The sequence below is a fragment of the Anolis sagrei genome, chromosome 5, assembly GCF_037176765.1.
Source record: "Anolis sagrei isolate rAnoSag1 chromosome 5, rAnoSag1.mat, whole genome shotgun sequence".
Classification (NCBI taxonomy): domain Eukaryota; kingdom Metazoa; phylum Chordata; class Lepidosauria; order Squamata; family Dactyloidae; genus Anolis; species Anolis sagrei.
The window spans coordinates 180,802,088-180,815,589 of NC_090025.1; the positions used below are offsets into that span (position 1 = coordinate 180,802,088).

Sequence of the window (13,502 nt, forward strand, 5' to 3'; positions counted from 1 at the left end):
TGACAGAGGATTTACTTTCAGAGGCCCTGCGAAGGATAACCAAAAAAGGGCATGGAGCAAGACAGTTTTGGCAGCTTGTGCGAATTTTCAGAGGTTTTTAGGTCTTGGTTTTCTTATGAGTGGCTTCCTGAGCGTGCCTAGGGAATGACAGGCATCCCTCCAGGCTGGCTGACCCCACCTTTGGCTGCAGCCTAGCCATTGGCTGCTCATTGGAATAAATTGAGGACAATGCATACCACTGGCTGCCAATTTTAAACATAAGGGATATGTATTCACTTAGCACTGACTTTAGGGAGGAGCTAAGGAGCGAGTGTAGTTCTATGGATTAGGCTTGCAGGGCTTAGACAGGCTGGGAGCTTCTTTCGATGTGCTCCTGGCGACTCCGTCAACTGCATCCCTGTCTGAAAACTGCTTCCACTGCAGAGGTAAGGGCTCAATACATGCTTCATCAAGAAGACAGTGAGGTGGCTTGATTTACTTCTTCAACTTCTACTTTTGACACTTTATGCGTGGATGCTGTACTTCAAAAACACTAGATATAAAGTGCAGAGGGATTGTATAAGTATGTCTTCCACTTCATACTGATGTTAGATCTTGAGTTCAAAGGATTTTCTTTTAGAATCTGTGGTTTCCTGGACAACGTTTTTGCCATGTGTGCACATGCAGAATACTTGTGGAGAATGAAACTTGCACTGAATGAAGGCCTGAGAAACAGCATGTGCTCTCTCGCTATCTTTCTCGGTGCAACTAACACTGTCAAACTAATGGAGTTTGACATCATTTAACTCTCATGACTCAAGGCTATGGAATCCTGGGAGTTGTAGTTTGGTATGGCACCAGCATTCTTTGGCTGATAAGACTAAAGACCTTGCAAAATTACAAATTTCAGGATTCCACATTATCAAGACATTGCAATTTAAGTGGTGTCAAACTGTATTAATTCTACTGTGTAGATATTCTCTTTATCTGTCACCCAATGTATTTATGTGAATGATAGATATTGTCTTATAACAGTGTGTCTCACGCTTCCTAATGCCGTGACCCCTTAATACCATTCCTAATGTTGTGGTGACCCCCAACCATAAAATTATTTTTGTTGCTACTACATAACTGTAATTTTGCTACTGTTACAAATCGTAATGTAAATATCTGATATGCTGGATGTATCCTCCCTCACTAGACCAAATTTGGCACAAATACCCAGTACGCCCAAATTTGAAAACTGGTGGGATTCGGGAGGGGTGTGTGTGTGTGTGATTTTGTCATTTGGGAGTTGTAGTTGCTGGGATTTATAGTTAACCCACAAAGAGCATTCTGAAGTCCATCAACGATGGAATTGAACCAAACTTGGTACACAGAACTCCCATGACCAACAGAAAATACTGGAAGGATTTGGTGGGCATTGACCTTGAGTTTTGTAGTTGTGGCTCACCTACACCCAGAGAGCACTGTGGACTCAAACAATGATGGATCTGGACCAAACTTGGCACAAATACTCAGTATGCCCAAATGTGAACACTGGTGGAGTTTGGGGAAAATAGACCTTGACAATAAATTTGAGATTTGGGAGTTGTAGTTGCTGGGATGTATAGTTCACATACAATCAAAGAGCATTATAAACCCCACCATTGAGAGAATTGGGCCAAACCTCCCACACAGAACCCCCATGACCAACAGAAAATACTGTATTTCCTGATGGTCTGTGGAGACCCCTCTGACACCCTACTCATGATCCCCCCCCCCGGGGTCCTGACCCCCAGGTTGAGAAACACTGGTGTGGATGTTTTCTTTCTTTGTCACCCACTCCATTTATGTGAATGATAGATATTGTCTTACAAGGTAGGATAGGAACATTTGGCTGAGAACAATTTATATCTGCAATCTTTTCCTTCTACAAATCTGTGTTGTTTGAAAATTGGGGGACAAAATATGTATGTGAAAGGAGGGTATGTCACCCAGTTCCACCCATTGATCCTGAGATCCAAGACCTGTCGTCTCAACACTTAATAACCAGAGAAAGCAACTAATCTTGATCTGGGCAAAGCTCTGGCTAATGTTATAGATGTGGTCTGTTGCTGAAACAGATGTTTCAGATGTTGCAATCTTTAATTTTTTAAAGGAGCTTTGTTGACAGCAGACTCCATCCATTTTTGGTTTCTAACTTTCCACATGTAGTGCTGCTGAGTGTCAAGATTTTTCATACAAGGGGACTTTTTGAGTTTATAGGAAAGAACTGATAATTAATGGCACAAGCAGATAATAAAAGTGTGTGAGAATGTGTGTGTGTCTTCAATGCTATGGAATCCTGGGAGTTTTAGATTTACAAGCCTTCTTTGCCAAAGAGTGAGAGCAACTCACAAAACTATAATTCCCAGGATTCTGCAGCAGTAAAAGTGGGGTCAAGCTGTATTAATTTGACAATGTAGACGCCTCCTAAGTGTATGTATTATGCAGATATGTTTGGGAGTGACACATAATTGATTGTTAAAATAACAAAGAAATAACAAATGAGGTGAAATATTAACCTAAGATGTAATACAGACATTTGCAATCTGCAGCATGTTTGGAAGAATTGCTCCAGCAATGCATCTTTTAAAAAGCAATTAATGTCCATGCTATCTATAGCACAAAGTAACTCTCAGTACAGTATTCCCAACTTTGGTGAATACTGGCACAGCTCAGTTAACAAACCTACTGACAAAAAGGGCTCCATTGTACAAAGCCATTTTGTCCAGTCTGCGCTCCCTTTTCTCATAGTCCTTTGTCTAGCTGAATAATTTCATTAAAGATATTCAGCCTTGGCATTGAAAGAGAAGTGATCGAGGACTAGATTGCAGCAGTAAAGGATGCAATAAAATTTGAGTTGGAAGAGAAAGAGAAGCTAGTCCAATGATCCTCCTGCAACTGCATGCTTCTGCTTACAATGGGCTGGGTAAACAGCAGCTGCCCCATAAGAAACCCTTATCGAGCATGTGTAACAAGCAAAACAGAGAGAAATAGGGGAAAGCAGATAAGCTTGTCTCACTGTGGGTGCATCTACACCAAGCATAGACAAACTTCAGCCCTCCAGGTGTTTTGGACTTCAACTCCCATAATTCCTAACAGCCAGTAGGTTGTTACAAATTGAGGGAGTTGAAGTCCAAAACATCTGGAGGGCTGAAGTCTGTGCTTGCCTGATCTACACTGTAAAATTAATTTAGCTTGACAGCACTTCAACTGTAACAACTGAATGCTATGGAATCACTAGAGCTGTAGCTTGGTGAGACATCAGCACTTTTTGGTATAGAAAGCTGAAAGCACTTATACAACTACAACTCCCATGATTCCAGAGCATTGAGCCACGACACTTAAAGTGGTGCCAGTCTGCACTAATTCTACAGTGAAGATGCACACCAGCGGCCTTTCCACACAACCTTGTACCCCAGAATATCAAGGCAGAAAATCCCACAATATCTGCTTTGAACTCAGATAATGTGGGATTTTCTGCCTTGATATTCTGGGATATAGGGCTGTGTGGAAGGGCCCCAGGTCCCATCTCCCCCTCCATTAAAGAACCATACATTTTCACTACCATAAGAGCATTTGTAAAGAAAGCGCAGCTTTGTCAAAGAAAAATATCACCACTGGTTGCATTTTGGAAGAAGCTTTCACACAGATAAGGCTTTCTAGAGCTGATTGTTTCCTATCACATATTGCATATGTTGAAGAAAGACTGCTCAAACATATTGATCTGCTGTGCATTTTTGTGATGTAGGAACCTATTTCTATTCCTTCCAAGTTGTTTCTAACTTTGGTACCAACTTCTCTGCTGATGAAATAATGTCCCAGGAGCATCTCTACTGAGGTATAATTGTAAAATGGAGTGGAACACATTGGCCAGAATCCTGTTAGTGTAACTGTGGCTAAAATAAGGGATCAACTACATTAAAAAGTTGCTCTTGTCATTTGTTGTGTGCCTTCAAGTGGTTTCCAACTTACAGCAATCCTAAGGTAACTCTATTAAGTGCTTTCTTGGCAATATTTGTTCAGAAAGAGTTTGCCATTGACTTCCTATGAAGTTGAGAAAGTATGAGTCGCCCAAAGCCATCCAGTTAGTTTCCATGGTTTAGTGGGGATTTGAACCCCGATCCTCAGAAGTCTAGTCTGATTGAGTACTGCAATACTAGTATGTCTCAGAAACTCAAATAGTACTTGAGTGAATTTCTTATACAAACAAGATGGTTTGAGATCATTTCGAGGAGAGAACTTGTCAATTTTTAAATGGTTGCTGTAAAGGTAGTCTTCAGTGGCCCCTTCCACACAGCTGTATAAAATCCACATTCGACTGGATTATATGGCAGCATGGACTCAGATAATCCATTTCAAAGCAGATATTGTGGATTATCTGCCTTGATATTTGGCTATGTGAAAGGGCCCAATGAGAACAAAATGGCTAGCAGATGTGACACAGGAGATATAACATTAAGATTTCTTATGTGTGCATTTTTGTCTGTGTTGAAATTAATAGCATTGGAGGGGACAACAGGGCCATACTGGTGGGAGAGGAGGGATAAAGCTCCCTTCATTCTTGCAACTTCCCACAGAAAATCTTTGCAGATGCTTGTGTTTTCCACCAATGGATGGCAAGAGTAGTCCTGATCTGGCATCACTAAAGGCAAATAGCAGCTCCGAGGAGAGCCAGGTCTTCTGATGGGATCTTTTGTTTCTATGTGGAGCTGAATTTTAGCAGTGAACTTTATAGATGAGATTAGTATTTGTGATCTCAGCATCTGGAGCTGCAGTAGGAAAGGACACTAGTTGGAAAAGGATTTTGTTCCCTGAAAATTTACCCTGCATATTTCTAGGCTCTGATCACAGAGATAATAAATACAATGAAGGTCCCCTGAGAGATGTGGGCAGAGGGTGCGAAAATAATAAGGTATCTGCCAATTCACACATTTGTTGTTTGGATGTCCTTTTGAAAAGGGGGGAGAGAAAGAAAACAAACTTACTGAAATGTTGCAAATGTATCTGTGGAGAACACCCATATCTGTCTATAAATCAGAACTATGCAGAGCATTGTGGAGGCAGAGAGAGTCTTTAACACACATGCACACACAAACTGACAACTTGTAACCAAAAAACAAACCAAAAAACCAAAATATCAACACAACCCCAATGCTGGGAATATCATCTTTAATAATCTGGTCACCAAAATATGTTAAAACATGATATCTTTTAAAGTTTAAAGAACATAAATACAGAAGCATCAGAGTTACAAGGCAAACTTTTTTTTGTTTGCACTTAGTAATTTGTGTGGACAGGTATGATAAACACAGCCATAAAATGCATTTAGTCACTCAACAACTCTGTAAAAAAATTAAATCCAGATTATCTGCTTTGGACTGGATTATATGTCAGCATAATGTGGATTATCTGTTTAGATAATCTGGATTATATGGCAGTGTAGAAGGGGCCTGAGAGGGAGCGATTGGCCCAAGGTCATTGTGAAATGGCAGAGATGTTTGGGATCTATTATGGCAGAGAAGGATTTGAATCCAGGTCTCTGCATTTTGAGTGTTACATTAACAACTACATTATGAGATGCGAGAGGATGAATTTTTTTAAAAAAATCACAACAAAATTCCAGGCAATATATATTTAAAGTGGGTTGTTGTTGGTTTTTCTGGGCTATATGGCCATGTTCTAGAGGCATTCTTTCCTGACATTTCGCCTGCATCTATGGCAAACATCCTCAGAGGTTGTGAGGAATCACTCTGAGGATGCTTGCCACAGATGCAGGCAAAATGTCAGGAGAGAATGCCTCTAGAACTTGGCCATATAGCCCCAAAAAACCCTACAACAACCCAGTGATTCTGGCCATGAAAGCCTTCGACAATATATTTAAAGTATTTGCCCCACTCATAACTTTTTTGGAGAAAGGAGGAGGAATTGCTTGGAAAATGTTTATCATGCAAGATTGGAAAGGTTCTGGGTTTCTGAGTAGTGCACCTGTCCAGGAACAGAGTTTTTTTTGCAATGTGAACTACCTGCCAGTTTCCAGGAGTTCATTGGGCATGAGATGCCAACACTCAGCCATGAGTAATTTGTCCTGGCATTGGCCCAATGAACCCGGAGGTGCTTTCATAAACTATTGCTGAAATATTCTTTGGGATAACGTTTGGCATGGCAAATGTTCCTAATTTAAGAAGAAAAATAATAACCTTTTTTTTGTCCAATAACTGCCTCTTGATGTTTGAGTTATCAAAGTGGTTGATAACTAGATAAGCCGCATGGGCAGAAATGTCATTCAATACAGCTTTTCCAGGATTGTACCATTTGAAGAACCTTTGAAGGCATCACATGCATATCTTTCAAAGCTCTGATGTGAGAAGGTAAATGCGTAGGCCTAAATCCAACTGCAAACCCTTGCTAGAGATTTATATAAGTGGTGACTTGCCAAGTTCTCATTAATTCGGTGGATCTACTCTGTATGGGAGTAGTAGTTAGATTTAGTCCATGGATGTGACTGACATGACATTATAAATGATTTTCTTTCACGACCACCATGTCAGACTACACAGAGAAGCCATTGAAATCCACAAGCATGTGGACAATTTCAACAGAAAGGAAGAAACCATGAAAATGAACAAAATCTGGCTACCAGTATTAAAAAACTCAAAAATTACAGCAGCAAAACAACAGAGGGGAAACAAACAGGCACATGAAATCACTCTCAACAAAAGATTCCCCCCAGGCGCTTCCAAGCCATTGAATGCAAATCAAGGTGATCAGCTGAAACATTCACAGCAAGCCCCAGCAAACAAAAGTCCTTTGTCTCACCCTGGTCATTCCACAGATATATAAACCCATTTTTCCTAGTTCCAACAGACCTCATTACCTCTGAGGATGCTTGCCATAGATGCAGGCGAAACGTCAGGAGAAAAATTGCCTCCAGGACATGGCCATATAGCCCGGAAAAACCTACAACAACCCAACGATTTTCTTTTTCTTCACTATCTATTACGAAGGTTGGGGTTGCTGTGATGATTAATTATTTTGTTATACATTTGTTAGGACTCATGACCGAAAGTCATAAAGGGGTTCATTATTTAACAGTTCCGTTATCTTTTGTTTTTTATTTACAATACCATAGCATCATATACAGATAGGAATGCATTTATATTATATGTAAATTAGATCCCATAGCATCATATATAGTATATATAGGGCCCCTTCATGACTTGTGGCCCACCTTGAACTATTAAAGCATTATAAGCCTGTATTAGCTGCTATGGTTGCATCCTATGGAATCCTGGGACTTATAATTTAGGGAGGGACATTTGGAATTCTCAGCTTTAGTGCTTCAGAAAACTACCAATTCCTGGATTCCATAGGGTGCACACATGGTAATTAAAGTAAGATCACATACCCTTCAACATGTGACCAAACAAAATCAGGGTGTGGTCAAAATTCCATAAGGAAAATCAGAAAATCTATGGGGATCTGCAGCAGTTTGCTTTTGCTCAAGTCTAGTGGCAAGGGCAAGATTTTCCCCACTCCTCCACCATCCTCCTGGATGAATGAATTGAGTGCAACTTAATTCTGTACTTTGAACTGAGTTTATACTGACGGAAATAGGTGAGGATAAAGGGAGAAAGCTGGAGGAGGAGAGAGAAATGGCGACATTTGAAAAGCAGCATAAAAAGTGGGACCACAGAGGATTAATCCATGCTGTCCATGCAAGATAGTTGTGGGGTATGACCGGCTTGACTCTGAAGGAGCTGGGGGTGGTGACGGCCAACAGGGAGCTCTGGCATGGGCTGGTCCATGAGGTCACAAAGAGTCGGAAGTGACTCAACAAATGAACAACAACAACAATGAAACAGTACTAAAACTCTTTAGTGTGAAATGACCATTTAAGCAGGTGTCTCCCTTAACTGCCCCTCCCCATGGTCTAACACAGGTGTTTCCTTACACTAAAATTAAAAAACATGCACAGTTGCCTCAATGAATAATGAATATTCCACTGAATATTCTCCCTTGATGAATTACATAGAAAGATACCTATTGATTTCACTTCTGTGGTGTTATATCTGCCACATTAGTTATAAACCATTTATGGAGTACATGTCTATCAACAGCTATTGATAGCATATTTATAGAGAACATATTTACAGATATAGCATTCAGTATTCCTGCGACAGGTTAACCAAATTTGGGAAAACTGAAGTTTATTGGAATAGTTTAAAATTTTTGATCTAGATTTTTCAAGATCTCCCATAGTGAGTGGCCATGCTGGTTACAGGATTCTGGGAACGGGCAGTACAAAATAGTTATCTTAAAATTTCTAATTAAAAGTCTATAGATTGCTAGATAGACAGCATGGAAAATTCATGGTATGTGTGCTCTTGTGGATTTATTTAGCACTGAGACCTAATGAAAAGACTATATTCCTATATTATTTAGACAATCTGGCAGGACTGATGACTGGCAGGTCAAAGGTTCAAATTCGGGGAGAGCGGGTTGAGCTTCCTCTGTCAGCTCCAGCTCCCCATGTGGGGACATGAGAGAAGCCGCCCACAAGGATGGTAAAACATCAAATATCCGGGTGTCCCCTGGGCAACATCCTTGCAGAAGACCAATTCTCTCACACCAGATGCTACTTGCAGTTTCTCAAGTTGCTCCTGACACAAAAAAGACTTAAAAAATCAATTTACCAGACTGACTGCAGAAAGGCCAAAGTATCCAGCAAACAGCTTCTTTCATCCATAAGCAAGTTGTGGTTATGATTTAAGAGTTCTTGGTGTATATGTAAACACCTAAGCGCATCGTTAATAGGTGAATGATAAACACAGCTTGGGAATATTACAGAACACTCTTTGAGGAATACCAAGTGTTAAGATACAGCAAACTGTAACACCAGACTTAGGCAGTCTATAATGCATCAGAGTGAATGCTGCCAAACCAACCACATCCTGTGACATGGTTTTACATTCAGAGAAAGGATGGAGAGATGGAAAATTTACTGAGCACTGGACTGAACTGGATTTTTGTGTGTATGTCTTGGTATGTATGTCCCACCTGAAGGTGCTTCTGGATAGGACAGGCAGCCATGTTGGTATAGCTGTTAGGAACGTTTAGAGCTCCAAATCTTTTAGGTTCCTCATCATTGACCATGGGATGTTGGCCAACTGGAGGGCCAAAGGGTCATAGTGTTGGGCTGAATTGTGGGAGTACCAGTTGGAAGTCCCCACTGAGTTCTCAAGGTCATTGGGTGATCATGGACCAGTTGTCCTCTTTCGTTTTCTCCTACTCCTCAGGGTTGATGTGAAGCTAAAGACACGGAACCCGGATTAAAGAGGTATAGCATAACTGAGACATCACACAGTCATGACATTATGCATTGATAGATAATGTACAACTATTTGTAACTGTGAAATCAATTCTCTACCATGTACAACATTCAATGTGCAACAATATGCAATAATACTACACACATAAATTTGCATGAGATACCAACGTGATGCTTGCTAAAGTAGGGCTGACAATCACATTGGTCACCTTGAACTTGAGGAAATGCAGAATGTGAATGGAAAAAACTAGAATGGCAGAGATTTCTGGGGAGGACAAACTTTACTGTTGGTTGCAGCAATGTTCTGAGCAGTCCCAGCAATCATCTATAGGGATAATAAAAAGCAACCTTATGTTGAATTAGACTCTTGGTTCATCTAGTTCATTATTGTCAACTATTGAGTAAAGATTCTCCAGCAGTCCAGGAAGGACTCTTTTCCAACTTTACCTGGAAATCCCTGGAATTTCTTGGCGGTTTTAAACTGAGAAGTTACATACCCCCAGGGCTCTTCTGGACAGACCCAAAACATGAGACTTATCTCGCTTTAGCAGGAGGCATCCAAATGATGCTTCATGTAAAAGTAAATTAACATGGTCCGGATCTTTCCAGGTGCTGGGCTTGTGGGGATTGACTTTGGGGATTGACACCTGGAGAGATCTGTATATTAAGCTAAAGTCCAGATCTTTCAAGGAGTTGTGCCTGTGAGGATTGACTAACAAGAAGAAATTTGTTATGAACCAAACAAAAACAAATTCTTACCCAGTCAAATTCAAACAGCCATCCTTTCAGTGTTGCATCTTTTGAACTTGGCTTTGGTTGATTCACAACAAATTTCTCCTTGTTAGGTGAAAAGAACATCAATGTGGGGAGAGAGTTAAGCCACTCAACTTGTCTGTTCCTACACTGCACCTGCCTGCCGTCCAGGTGTTAAAAATGAGGTCCTGTCAGAAAAATGAGGCAGTAACCCTAATGCAGCACCAACATGGTTCAATACACAGGGATTTACACCCAGTCTTTTGAGAACTAGGCACTGAAATTCCTGGGCCTAGAGGGATGAATCTGTCAGCTTCACTAACATCTAACTGCCCCCCCCCCCCCAATATATATAAAGGAATTTGAAAGTTTTGCTAATTCCTTTGTCCATTTGTGTTCCCTTTATTTTAAAGAGGATATCTCCTTTGGCACCCACAATTTTCCAGGTGAGATTCTAGTGTCTGTCTTCAAGGAAATAAGACCTCATTTTCCTGTTTGGTGCAGAACTCCTTGAAATGTCTCAATGCAAACACTTTGGGATCTGAAAATCAATTTGTTCTATTTTTGTTCAAATATTTGGCCTCTAAGTACAAAGCTAATTCCATCATATATGCATCTGGCTTGCCTTTTAGATTCCATATTGTCAGCAATTAGAAGAAGCAGCATTCCTTTAATGTCTTTCAGCCTTCGGGGCTTTGAATACCATCCTAGAATGGAGTTAGAATTTTGATTAGACTGACACATGGGGATTTTCATTCCGGCATAAATGTTCACATTCCGATATTACTTTTTTTCTGATATATCTACTCTGTTTAGTGACAGATGCCATGTTTGCGAGTTTTTGTTAATTAGATGTTGATATTGTTTTTGACAACTTCTCTTATCTCATAGCCTTTTCCTTCTCAACCCCAAATTTATTACTGGTTTGTCAATTTCTTATGTATCTGTTGCCTTATATAAGACCTAACTGTTGGTTCACTTAGAATAGAATGGTTAATTCCTGCAAATGACAACCTCCAGAATCACAGTCATCATAGCTAATGTCAATATAGTACTTATCCACCTGTATCTCAAAACAAATGTCCTCTCTAAGCATTTTCTATGGTATTCCTCTGCTGGAAGTTGTCCATAGAATCATGCTAGAGGACCTAGTAATGTCTGGACAGATGACCTCTCTAGACATATTCTGGGTCCTCCAACATGACTTTATGGCAGAAAGGTTCTCAACCTTTCTAATGCTGCGACCCCTTAATACAGTTCCTCATGTTGTGGTGACCCCCAACCATAATATTATTTTTGTTGCTACTTCACAACTATAATTTTGCTACTGTTATGAATCATAATATAAATATCACTGGACCAAATTTGGCACAAATACATGATATGCCCCAATTTTAATACTGGTGGGGTTGGCAGGGGATCGATGTTGTCATTTGGGATTGTAGTTGCTGGGATTTATAGTTTACCTACAATCAAAGAGCATTATGAACTCCAACAATGGAATTGAACCAATCTTGCCACACAGAACTCCCTTGACCAACAGAAAATACTGGAAAGGTTTGGTGAGCATTAACCTTGAGGTTTGGAGTTGAAGTTCACCTACATCCAGAGAGCACTATGGGCTCTTACAATGATGGATCTGGACCAAACTTGCCATGAATACTCAACATGCCCAATGTGAATGAACACTGGTAGAGTTTGGGGAAAATAGACCTTGGCATTTGAGAGTTTTAGTTGCTGGGATTTATAGTTCACCTACAATAAAAGATCATTCTGATCTCCACCAATGATAGAATTGGGCCAAACTTCCCACATGGAACCCCTATGACCAACAGAAAATACTATGTTTTTGGATGGCCTCTGAAACCCCCTAGTGACCCCCCCCAGGGGTCCCGACCCCCAGGTTGAGAACCACTACTTTATGGTATGCTTCCACCAGTAGTTGTGTATACAGTTGGGTTTTCTATTACCCACTGTTTCATGTAACTACGTAAAACCCTGGTACATATCCCCCACGGACAGGCCCATAGCCGGGGGGGGGGGGGACACGGACTTGAGGGGCTTCAGCCCCTCCGAAATTCTCAGGGTGGTCCACGAGAAGGCCTTACTGGTACACTATTTAAACTGTTATGTTTATTCATATCATGATCTGATCACCATGCTCAATATATCCCATATGCATGGGGGTATTGGGACAATGATACAAAAGGTTTGCTAGGGTAGATCCTGAATCAAAATCCTGGATACGGGCCTGCCCACGGATATAGGGGTTGTACTGTAATTCTCATGAGTGACTACTGCATTGCTTAGTTTTGATTGTGTGTGCTTGTGTGGCAGGGGGTTGAACTAGATGGCCCTTGTGATCTTTTCCAACTCTAGGATTCTATGAACCATTGAAATAAATATGGCGTACGTCCTTTTCCTACCCCTGGCTTCCTTGGAGGTCTGTTGGGAAATAGTTATGTACTTGGTCTACTGCTTTGAATGTAGTTGAAGGCAGGTGTCTGCAGTGAAGCTTGTGCAGTTGTACACCATGGGCTATGGAAAGGCCTATTCCCTATGAGGCAGATCGGTCCCTTTCCTGAACCTACGATTTATGCGCCAGATGTGATTGTGCTGCTACACAGGTGTGACTGTCTTGAGCTGAAAGGCCCTTCTGGAAGGAGACAGATTGCCTCATTAAGTAATCAATGTAAATTATGGCTTGACTTTTACATGTGTAGAGTATAAAGCTAACACGCACCGCTTGCGTCGGCCGTTTCCGAGAGCGTGCATGAAAGAGAACCTGTGCTCGTCAGGTTTCCAGGAAAAGCATAGGGACATAATGCACCAATTCAGCATTCATAAAACTATATGGGAGCTCTGCTGAAGATGGGGTCCTGAAGGCAATTTAGGAATTCCACTCAGATGAAGTCACGGATTGTTGCAGGGAGAATATTAGTGCATTTTTCATCTTTATTCTTAGTCGGATTAATTAAGAAGGAATGGCATTACCAGTTAAAAGGTGGCAGACACTCATTTTTAACATGCTCTGGTAGCTCCTGGATCTGTTTTCAGGCCCCATGCTCTTTGACAAGGCATGAAAAATATATGACTGTGTAAATCTAAACAGTGCTAAGCAGAAGCTTCTGAAGCAACTGAAGGGAGCTGCCAAGTTGGTACGAACCTCCTTAGAAGGCAAGAAAGCTTTTAAAAAAAGTATTCTAGACATGTAGGGACTCTTTCGTCAGCACTCAATGCACACCAGCCACCTGCCTGTGCAATGCTTACTTCTTGGAAGACAGGCAGCAGTAAATAAAAGCTGCAAGTGATTTGAGCAGGGCCACGTTGTTTTAAAAAAGCAATCACTTATTTTTAAATGGATATGATGCATCAGTGTTAAAAGCAGCTATGCTCTAGTTGACCTAAATGAGAA

At 40.9% G+C, this 13,502-nt stretch overlaps 1 protein-coding gene across 6 annotated transcripts in view; it reads left to right on the top strand.

The window, feature by feature from the left end:
* The first annotated feature begins 248 nt into the window (after positions 1–248).
* Positions 249–13,502, top strand: part of CALD1 (caldesmon 1) — a 216,700-nt gene continuing 203,446 nt past the window's right edge. For 3 of the 6 annotated variants that reach the window (XM_067469295.1, XM_067469296.1, XM_067469297.1), the window contains exon 1: positions 259–425. The gene's annotated coding sequence lies outside the window, so the exon portion shown is untranslated. Of the gene's footprint in view, positions 426–13,502 lie in introns of all 6 variants that reach the window. The other 3 variants (XM_060776650.2, XM_067469293.1, XM_067469294.1) reach the window with 2 other exon arrangements.